Below are 11,671 nucleotides of genomic sequence, written 5' to 3'. Positions count from 1 at the left end.
TTACCTTTAGCCAGGTGTTTCTACCATTAAAAGTGTGCTCGGGTCAATAAGTGGTTAATCCAGAAGTGCCTATGGTTTTATGTCGGGGAGCATAGGAGGTTTGGTGGCTAGATGAGTATGCTAGTGTGTATTTACATGAAATTCCTTGAAACGATGTTATGATTTCATACTTTTTTGTGTGTGTGTGTGTGTGTGTGTGGGGTATTACTTTAGTTTTTATTACTTTGGCATGGTCATCTGTGGTAATAGACATTAAATGAGCTATATTGGTTAATAAGATTTTTATCTCACCCGTGGTTCGAAGGGGAAAGACATTAGCTGAGTTGAGATTGCTTACTAAGCTTTGTAAGAATTTGGTGTAATGAAGTTGTTGTTTATAGTTGTTAATATGTAAACTTGCTATAGGTTTCAAACATGTGCATATTGTGGTGAATGTTGTGTTTTGTGATTTTGAGCTCCCTAGCCCTTACATATGTGTGAATGATGAAACGACTGGATGGGCTGGTGGATGAATATATATGTGTGTGAATATGTGATGCTTAAAGTGGATAAATAGTGAATTGGCCTTATATGAAATTATAAAAATGAAAATATGATTTTGGCCTAAAGAGTAAAATGGGCAATTTACAGGCCAAATATATGTATTCTGTGATATATTGCACATGTATATGGTCAATTCAGTGTGTGTTGTCCATTTAGATGTGGTCAAGGCCAAAAAATTGGCTTATGAGATTTGGTTTCGAATTGAGACACTTAAGTGGCATGATTTTGGTAAAAAATGGTTAAAACTTACTTGGTTGTCCAATTTATGATAGAAGTATCGGATTAAGATGAAAGCAGTGTTATTAGTTAGATTTCAAAAGAAGCTTTATGTGGGCACTTGAACCATCCCAATCAGCCATCGCATGTGAAAATGGCGTGCATCTGAATTTCATATCAGAAACTGCCATTTGACAACAAATTCAGGTGTGTGTGCCGTGGTGCATGTATCTATATGCCATGGCACATGGCATAGAGCAAGCGACTGTGGCCTCTGTGCCACATATTACGGTGCACGGTGCTAAATTCCACTTAATTTCGCTGAGAATTACATGTTATCTTGGACTTAAATATACCCTTAGAGATTGCTTCCGCTGTGTATAAAGTTTTGTACTTGAATAAGTTATAAAATGATTTTTGAAAATCTTTTCTTATGATTCTAAAGTTTTCAATGTTTTCAAAATTAGATGTTTTCAAAATGATTAGTTGCTATTAAGGTTTTATTATAGTAGAGCGTATGGTAATGTTAGTGAGGACATTACCACAATACAACTTTCAAGACTGGCCTTGTCTTGGTTTATTTAACACATCTTGATACAATCCATAAAGTTGTTACAACACTTGAAAAAATCCCTTTCCAATATTTCTGAGAAGATAGTAATAGATTTTTACAAAAAAACTTTCTTTAAGAGTAGATAAGAATATAAATGAAAGCTTATAAATCTTTGAGAGATTTTCACAATTCTTTTCAAGAATAATGAATGAATGCAATGAGTAAAATCATGAATTGAAAAGCTCTTTAAATGCACAATTGATAATTTGTTCACTCAAGAATCATTAGTTCTTGTTCTGGTTCAAAATGAATTACTTATATAGTTTTTGGAAGTTGACAAATTGTTGGAATAGTAATTCTATCTATTGGTGCATTTCTTGTGAGTGATTGGTATAATCATGCATGATTTTACACTAAAGAAGTTTCACAAAACTGAATGTGATGGATCAAACGTGAACACCTTGTCCTCTCACGTGTGGGTTTGCACTTTTGAAAAACCATTTAGTCTTGTATGCTTAAATACGCGTGGTACCTTATTACTTTCTCGCGTGGTTTAGAATTTAAGAATATTCATTTAGTTCTAAGTGTTAAAACTCACGTGGTACCATAGTGCTCTTTCATGTGGTTTTGTACTTATGAATATACTAATATATCAGAGTTCTACAACTTGCAAGTACACCATTTGCTCTCACGGTTGGTTTTCACATAATGTACTATCATCAATTCTGTGTGACAAATCACGGGTGGAACCTCTACTCTCTCACACATGAAATGGCTGGTAAAATGCCAAAGCCATTTTATGTGAACAAAATTTGTGTGGAACTAGAATGATATCATGTGTGAAATTGCAAGCATTAATGCATAAACTTGTCTGATGCATATTCAAATATGGAACAATGCATGAGTTGAGCAAGATTTTATATGATCAGGAGAATGAATTTGTGAATCAATAATCATACATGTGAATAATTTTTGGTTTGACTTGAGAAGATTGTTTTGCATGCAATGAAGCATAGATGCTAAAACTTGCATGAATAATGAAGCCTTTCAAGCATGGTTTTGCATGCAGGGACAAATCTGAAGGCAACATACAACACAAGTGCTTAATCACACATGAAGCACATCTTCACACTCACATGATTTAGCTGTCAGTGTGCCTAAAATGTAAAAACTAATGAGTGACCTGTAAAATCATGTGTGATTTTGCCTTTTACTATGTAAAGTTTTTCCATGAAAAAACATACACAAGAAGGTCATTGTTTGTAAGCTTTAACATACTTAAATGAGTCTTAATGTATATAAAGGAGACATATGATTCATTCATTTAGTGATTAAGCACTCTAAAGTTTCACATTAAATCTAAGAGAATTTAAACTTCATTATCTTCTCTTGATTCTTCATGCTCTTGAGGTTTTTTTTCATTTATGATTCTTTATATCTACACACATAACAAATACCTCTTCTCTTGATTTTGTAATCATCAAAAAACATAATCCCACAATGAGATTATTCATATTCACATAGGAATTATCACCCAACCAATAAGAAGGTGTTGTTTACAGGCATATGTGTTAATTGCGAAGCTCTTTTAAGCTTTTCAATTTCATTTTAAATTATTTTAGGAGCCAAATTTGATTTCTTAACATAAATTTTGTCCACTTCACATAAGGAATTAGATTGAACTCATTTGAAATCACCATCTTTATTTCATCTTTTACCTTTTCTTTCTAGTTCATCTTGTTCTTCATTTTCTTTCATTCCTCTCTCTAAAACCCTAACCCTCATCTTCACATCTAGCCATTGGATACTCACTAAACTACCACCATTCTTCTCCTCTCACCATTCTCTTCTCATCTATACCCTTTGATCATCATCCAAAGCCTCAAACTCAAGTTAGAAGCATGCAAGAATTTGGCCATGTCAAGAAATTGATAGGGAATTCCAAGGAGCTTGAAGGCTAGTTCATTTTGGTTTCTAGAAGTAGAATGAAAGGGGATGAGCCACCATTTTAGACCTTCACTTTTAGCTAAGAATTACTTTTACCTAGCTCTTCCATTTTACTTCACTTTGTAATTCTACATTTAGGTTACATTGTCATTAGCTTGGACTCTAATTTGAGTAGATGATTTTTGTAATGAAAGATGACTTGTTTGAATATTTCCTATAGGTTTGACTCTCTTCTTAATGCTGCCGTGTTAATGAATTACATAATTTTATAGTTTATTAATGTGAATTTGCTTAGAATTAATCTTACATAAACTTGTGTGTTGATTTCTAGTCTTGCTCATACTTTACATAATCTTGTGATGCTTGAGTGCCTTGAGAGAGAGAGAGAGAGAGAGAGAGCCGTGCTTTGGTGAGATAAAACTATATTAAGAGTCTTCACTTAGGTGATGGCTATGACTTTGGTTGCTTAATTTAGGACTAAGTTTAGGTCATTAGCTAAAGCTAACTAGGTTTAATTAAACTTAGCTGTACTTTTGACTAGTGAAGGCATCATTCTTAGTTAATGACTTAAGTAGTAAGGAATTCTCCCTCATTCAAACTCTAGGACTTACCCATTCACATTTTATTTTCAAACACTTTAATTTTTTCCCCCACTTGTTTTCCTTAGTTAGCTTTAGTGATCAATTTGAACCAAAACATTTAGATTTCAACCTATTTCACTTAGCCAATTTCCATAATTGAAGTAGTAAAAACTTTCATTAGGAGATGACTTAAGTTGGCCCTTTACTACATTAGTATTAGCATAGCATTATTTTAAGAGGTGAGTGATTAGCCTCATCACCTAGTTCAACCCAACCACTTAGCTTGCGTCTAGTCCTTAAAACACCTTTAATATTTCTCCACTATAAACACAAGTTTCAATGAGTCTTGCAACCATAGTACAAACCACAAGTTTACTTTGGGTACTTGTGAACCACTATAAGTCTCTTATCGCACCGATATCTCATATAAGAACATTCCTCTCTTGATAGCAAGAAAATCACTTCCTTACGATTTTCACCTTCATATAAAAAATATCTTCTCTGTATAAAGACAAGGAAATTCTACCCTTGACTCACTTAAAAATAAGTGGAAGGTGTTTTCTTAATGAATTCTCTCTCACACAAATAATAGGAACAATTTAGGCACTCTCAGAAAACTCTCTTAAAAGAGTAAATAATACATTAAAGCTTTGGAACCCATTTAACTCATTCAACACTACCAACAATTGATTCATAAGGAAGATGATTATTATAAATGGTTTGGATCCTAAAATTTCTTTAAAGCCATAAAAAAAATATTCAAAAATTTCATTATATTGTGTAGCGGAAGTCAATATGATGCCTACATAGCCCTTACTGTGAGAAAACAACACAAAGTCATAACTTCAAAAAAGGGACCATACACTATGGCATGACGTGACATGTGGTATAGAGCCACGAGCTCTCTTTCTGTGTCATGCATTGTGACATGTAACCATTTGCCATGATGCATAGAGCAATGATTCACTTACACTCCAAAATAACTAAAGTAACACTAATATAATACTTATGGCAACCTAGGTCATTCATTATTTACTAAGGAGGCTAACTAAGGTTAATTAAGGCTAAACTAGTGATATAAACTAATTGGGAGTTGATTGACTTTAGCTAATTAAACTAAATGGATAGATTTGATTAAAACCTAATTAACTAGGGAAATAAAAATGGGAGTGTTTGAACCATTTCTAAAGCAAAGCCTTAGGAGTTATGTGATATTAGATTCCTTGTCTATTCTTTTTAATTAACCTTAGGTTAATTTCTACTCTCTTAATCCAATTAATCCCTTTACACAATTTTGCATAAGTATGTCTTCCTAACCAAATCAAATGACTAAGTTATTGTATAATTTTGTACAAGTCCTTAATCAATTCCTTAGCTAGGTGCAAAATGATCAACATCTCCCTTAGTTTCCCTTAAGTGCAACCCAGTCTATAGTATATGAAATGCATAATTTTGCACACAAGATAATATATCAAACACCAACCAAACATATTTATGTATAGCTAATGTAAGACACATTCAACACACATAAAACATCTATTTATATGAATTACAATGTATTGGAGAAAATTTATGTAAAGTCCTTACTTAATTCAAACTTTACCATTTCCAATCAGACATAATACAATACAATCACAATATCATATCAGAGTAATAGCCCTCAATTTATTTTCAAAATGTGGGATCCTAACTTCACAAAACATATGTTCAAATAAGAGGGCTAATGGAAGCATAAAAGCAATTTTATGACTTAGTGAAACACAATATTTTTCCTTTGGAAAAGTACCATGCACCGTGGCTCACACCACCATACACTGTGGTATGTGGTACAGAGTCATGACTCTATTCTTCTCTGTGCCATGCACTATGTCAAGGCAACACAATTTGCTGTCATATGACAGTTTAGAAGGTAAACTTCCACCACATGCTATAATGTTCTCACTTCACTAAACAGATTTCATAAATAAAGCTCATGGTAATCGAGGGATTAACTCCAAAAAGTGATTACTAAGGTTTAATCCAAAAGTAAGGGATCCCAAGTTTTCTAATAGAAAAAAGTTAAAATCAATCAAAATCTTTCATGTCAGAGTAAAAACAAGTTACGAAAACATGGGATACCTCATAGGAGTGAAAGAAGTCAAAAACAGTTGAAAATAAATTATGTACTGAAATATAGAGCAATGCGCCACGGTGAGTGCACTCTGTGCCACGGCATGTTGCTCTATGTGCCACGCACCATTGCTCAGGTGCCATGCGCTGTGGCATGTTGCATGAATTTTCACTAGTTCTGCTGTCAAAATGACAGGAGAATCAGGGAACTTCTGACTCGCCCTGATTCTCCGTCTTACGTCCAAATGACGTGATCTAGGTGTCTATGAAAAGCTCTTTTCCTATACTAACTAATGGCACGTGTTTCTCTTCCAAAACACCTCACACTAGGAAGTTGAACACCCAAACACAATTTAACCACATTTCAATACTTTTATATAAAATGGGTGTCCAAAACCCTCAACAAGTGCTAAGAGCCTTTCCTAACACCTGGACCATGTCCAATAGACCTAGGACTACTAGTATAACATGTTACAAGCATCAAAATATCATTATAACAAAAATTCACTCCTTAACCCCAATTTAACAAAAACTAAGTGGGAGGTAAATTAGCATTGCATTTAACTCAAATCATTCAAAACATGCTCAAATCTTCATTTTTACACTTGCACTAGTATTTTGGCCCTGTAATCATATATATGACAATAAAAACAAAGACTAAGGGCCCAAAATACAATTCTAACATTTTTAACAATTAAAATAGTGCAAGTGAGGTAATATGCATCCTAGAATTGACAATTTATATGCTATTACACAAATACATCAAAACTAGAGGCATATAAGAAGGAATGTACTAATTCCCTACCTCTTTAGTCTTCTCCCTCTAAACACTAGAGCTAGAGCCTGAAAAGTATTAAATAAGAGAGATGAGTCTAGCCACTTAGTAAACAAGGTTAAACCTACCCTATGCAGTTATATATCAATTATAAAATGATTACATGCATAACGAGATCAAATTTATAAAACATTTCCCCATATATCACATTTTATCATTTATCACTCTATAGCTTCTTTACTCACATAACTAGGTGCATTGTCACCATATTTTTGGATATGTGACAAAACCCATACTTTGGCGACTTGCCACCACTTAGCACGTGTGACACGTCATATATTTACTTAAGCAATGATCAACCAACCTTATATCCTCCTTATTTTCTTAGACTGAAACTGTAAGCTATAACACTAATTAGGGCTCCGTCCGTGTGACTGGACTACTCAAGCTCACTAATTATGAGGTGTGACCCGGCCAAAGATCATAAGACTCACTCTCAGACCACAGCTTCTCCCATTCTCAAATCCCTAGGGTGTCTCATACCCTAGGCTATTCTCGTCATTGAACCAGTGGAGATAGCTAGGTTCTAGTCCCTCGACAAACTATGTAACAGTCCCTCAACAAACAGTGGGACAAGGCTATAGCCCCTATCCACCAAAGAACAGCCTAATTACCATATGAATTTTCTCTACTCCTAAATCCTTAGGCGAACTCCTGCCACTAATCATACCATAAACTATTACTCACGTGTTCTCACTTTCCACTTTCATATACTCACTATTACAACAACCACGTTGGGCTCACGACCTTACGCTATCCAAGTGTGCATTCTCATCATTTTTTCAAATTTCATTTCTTATTAACACAAAACTATTTCTACACATCATCACATTCATTTCTCAAAAATGTAGGCATAATCATAATACAATCCTCTCAACTTTGCACTTGCATTTTCAAGCCCAAACATAGTTTTCTTCATGCACTCAAAGAAACTAATATATAGTTCTTACTTAAACAACCAATCCTATATATACAGGCATTTACAATTTCACATTCACAACCAATTAATAATCAATTAACATATAACTATCAAAAGTAGATTTTTTCCTCAGTTACCTCAAACTTTTGAGAGGTTAAAGGTTTACCCCTTAATTAACTAGCCTCCAAGCTTGAATTTTCACTCCAAAAGATGACCACGAGCTAAAGCTACAAGCAACCAATTTGAATTCCATCAACATAACAAACTCAACCATTGAACCCTCAATCTTTACTTCTAAATTGCCCAACCTTCACCTTACAAAAAGGTAAAGCCTAACCATTGGGTTTAATAAGTACCTTTAGCTCCTAATAGTATTAATGAGCCATTAAATTCACATTAATGGCATCACATACTTCTGACCACCCATAATAAATGGGATTTTCGAACATTTATGGCGCCCAACAACCCAAAACACCAAAACTCATCATACCAAGATTTAAATACTCTAATCTACTCCCATTAACTCTATTTGAGTCAACAAATTCAAACCCATAACCTATATGGACCGAAATCTCACTTTCACTATCAAACCCTAACCATAAACTCATAAATGTGGAAGAAAAAGAGGAGATTAATAGCTATGATTGTAGCACCCGGAAATGTGATGTGGACGGCGCGAGAGTGGAGGTTCCAGCCTTCAGAAAGAAGACTAGAGAAATGGGAGTCACCACCAAGATTTTGAGGGAAATATCGGGAAATCATTTAATGGTGGATAAGGATGGTCTGTGAAAATAAAAAATAGGTTCGGAAGTCGATTGAGTGTGGGAAAGGTGTTAGGCACCCCACAACACACATTCGTAAGAACGGTTACTTAAAGTTTGTTGTGCTAAATTAATATGGTTTTAAAGTTATTTTAATTATCCCTTTCTTATTTATGTATTTGATATAAAAATGATAATAATTAAGTGAAAAAAATATTTATTTATTTATTTACGAGGGAGGACTTGACTCAGAATCTGACTCTGAGGCCTACATACCCTATGATGGAAATCAAAGTCCACGTAGTTCGGGCTTGAAAGTTGTTGGTGAAAATATTTTTTTGAAGAAAAATTAATTAGAAATAATTCACCAATTTGCAAATAAAATAATTTTTGAAATCTCAATATGTGTGTTTTAAATTACAAAAAGTAATTTAATTTTAATTATTTTCTCAATTTTTTTGAATTTTTGGAAAAGAAAAGGGTTTAAAATTATTATTTTTTATGTTTTATTATTTGAGAATTTAATTATAGTTCCTGTAAAGCCTTATTGGCTCATACAATAATGTAATCATTCTGAATATCTGCGGAGATTTCAAAATCTCTCACAATAAAAGAATTAATTTTATTTATATGTTAGTAATAATTTATTCAAGCATGCATATATATGTTTTTAAAGAATTTTAATCATCATACCTGTAAAGCCTATTGACTTTTACGGTAATACGATTATCCTAAATATCTACGGAGAGTCAAAATCCTCACACCATAAAGGATTAAATATTATATATTTTAAATGTATTTTAATACGTAATTGTATAATTTATATTTAAATATAGAAATCTTTATTGTTATACCTGCAAAGTCTTATTGACTTTCATAGTAAGATAATTATTTTAAAGGTCTATAGACATTCAAAAATCTTATATGACCAAAAGATATAATTGGTAAATATAATTATAATCTAAATTCATTAATTTAATTGATTAAAATTATAAAAACATTTATTATTTTATTTACAAAATTTATTTATTTATTTTTCATATAAATTGTGAATCACGATATATGTGAGGATTTATTATCCTACACAATAATGTGACTAATTTAAGTCTCTACGAAGATTAATTCTCGTACCTGCGAAATTTTATTGATTTTCACAACATGAGATTATTTTAAATGTCTGCGAAAATTCTTAAAATTTCTCACGACAAATAAACCATAAGTATGTATATATATATATATAAATTTATCTTTTTTTTTTATAAGAAAATCATCACAGCATATGGGAATATAAAGCACCATGATGTATATGTATGTCATTAGCCACAATTATCAGTATGCATGAATAAACTACTACAAAAGAACAAAGATTAATGTACAGCATGTCACCTCAACCATGTCACCTCACGTTGCATTATTCTAAATCATAGTAATTAAAAAGTTTGAAAGGTAATTTGAGAATCAACCATGCAAAACTAAATTTACCTTAGACATGTTGGATATCTTATAATACCACTTTTTGATGGCATCCACAGCACACATCCCTCCAAGCTTAGAGTCCTTCCCAATTCAACAAGTGCAGTGTTCAAACTGTTATACTGGTCAAGAGTGCTCCTAACCTCATGAGTCAATATTCTAACATGCCTTCCAAATTTTTTTTGTGTAAGGGTAAGTCCCATCTCCCTGTCGAGCTCCTCAACCTTGTTCTTGAGGATCAGCTCACAAGTTTTTGCACTCAACAGATCAGGAATAATAAGGACAACCATTAGTGCAGTTAATAAAATAGAATATACTTAAGCACTTGTGGTCCTCATCTGTCTGTGAAAACCGTGAGTTCGTGCCAGTTATTTTCATGATCTGTTCCTCTTGGTCATACAAAGAGCAGCTTTGCCTGCCTTAACAACAAGCCTGTGTCTGGAAGAACCAGTAAGGAATGTGAAGGAAGTTCAAGAACCTCAAGCATTCATGTCTCGACGGGTTATCGAAGGAGACAGCGTTAACACCATTGATGAAGAAGCCATTTCATGATCTCCTCGTTTGTTCTCTTTTCTTCTTCTCGGTCTCTTCTTCTTTTCTGCTCTGATCTCTACTCTCAGTTTCTGTTGCTCTTTCTCTCTCGTTCATGCTCTATTTTTTTTATTTTTTTCTTCGTCTGGTTTCTGTCTTCTCTTCCAGTGTTCTCTATCTCTGTTTCTCTAGAAAAAAAAAAAACTCTCCCTCTAATCTCCATCTCCTCTCTCCCTCAATCTCTATTTTTTGCTTCTGATCTTCGTCTCTTCTCTCTCTTCAGCGATTCCTTCGTCCTCTATTTTTCTTCATTTTTTGCTCATCTCTCATGCTCCATCTCCTTCTTTCATTTTTCTTCTCCTTTTCCTCCGTGTTTTCTCTATCTCTCCCCCCTTTTATTTGTCTGGCTCTCCTCTTTTTATGCACTCAGTCTCTTCTTCTTTTCTGCTCTGTTTCTCGTCCCTTTCTGTCACGTGCATCTCTCCCTCTGCAAAGTGAAGCTTTCCGTGTGTTTTTGTCTGCTGCATGTGTTTCGTGTATGCATGCTGTTGTGTCTGGTTGTGTGTTTGTTTCTGCTATTTCTGCTCTGTTTTTTTTTTTTTTGCTTTCTATATTTATGCTCATGTTCTATATTTCTCTTCTATGCTATGGCTGTCTGTGACTTTAGTTTTTTCATTTGCGTGTTCTCTGCGTCTGCTTTTTCTGTGCTGTTTTCATGCTGCTGTGTTTGGTAGGTTCTTTTCTTCTGCTACGCGCGTCGTCTCTATTTCTCTGTGTTTCTACGTGTGTGCTTGCATGCGTCTGTGCTTCTGCTTCTTTTTCTGAGTTTCATGTGCTGTCTTTATGTGTGCATGCTGCTGTGTGAAGCTTCCTTTCTGCTCGTTTGGTGTTCTGTACTAAAGGACCATAACTGAGGGTTAAATGCTGGATTTTCCAGCATTTAACTTTCAGTTCACACACACACACACACACACGTATATGTATGCATATACATATACATATATATATATATATTTAACCACAATTTTTTAGTTGTTTATTTTTTTTTTGAAAAATAATCCTTAAAGGATTGAATTTTCATTTTTTTTATATTTATTATATTTTTAGTTGTTTTAATGAGCTAAAGAAATAAAATCCTAATCAACAGATTATAATATTAAACCTATTAATTAAAGTGTTTGTTTTTTTATTCTAAAAATATAA

Source organism: Prosopis cineraria, unplaced genomic scaffold (genome assembly GCF_029017545.1).
Source record: "Prosopis cineraria cultivar Desert tree isolate PC_DT_omini unplaced genomic scaffold, ASM2901754v1 PC3, whole genome shotgun sequence".
Classification (NCBI taxonomy): Eukaryota; Viridiplantae; Streptophyta; class Magnoliopsida; order Fabales; family Fabaceae; genus Prosopis; species Prosopis cineraria.
The sequence above is the reverse complement of the archived record's forward strand: the minus strand, read 5'-3'. Positions refer to the sequence as shown.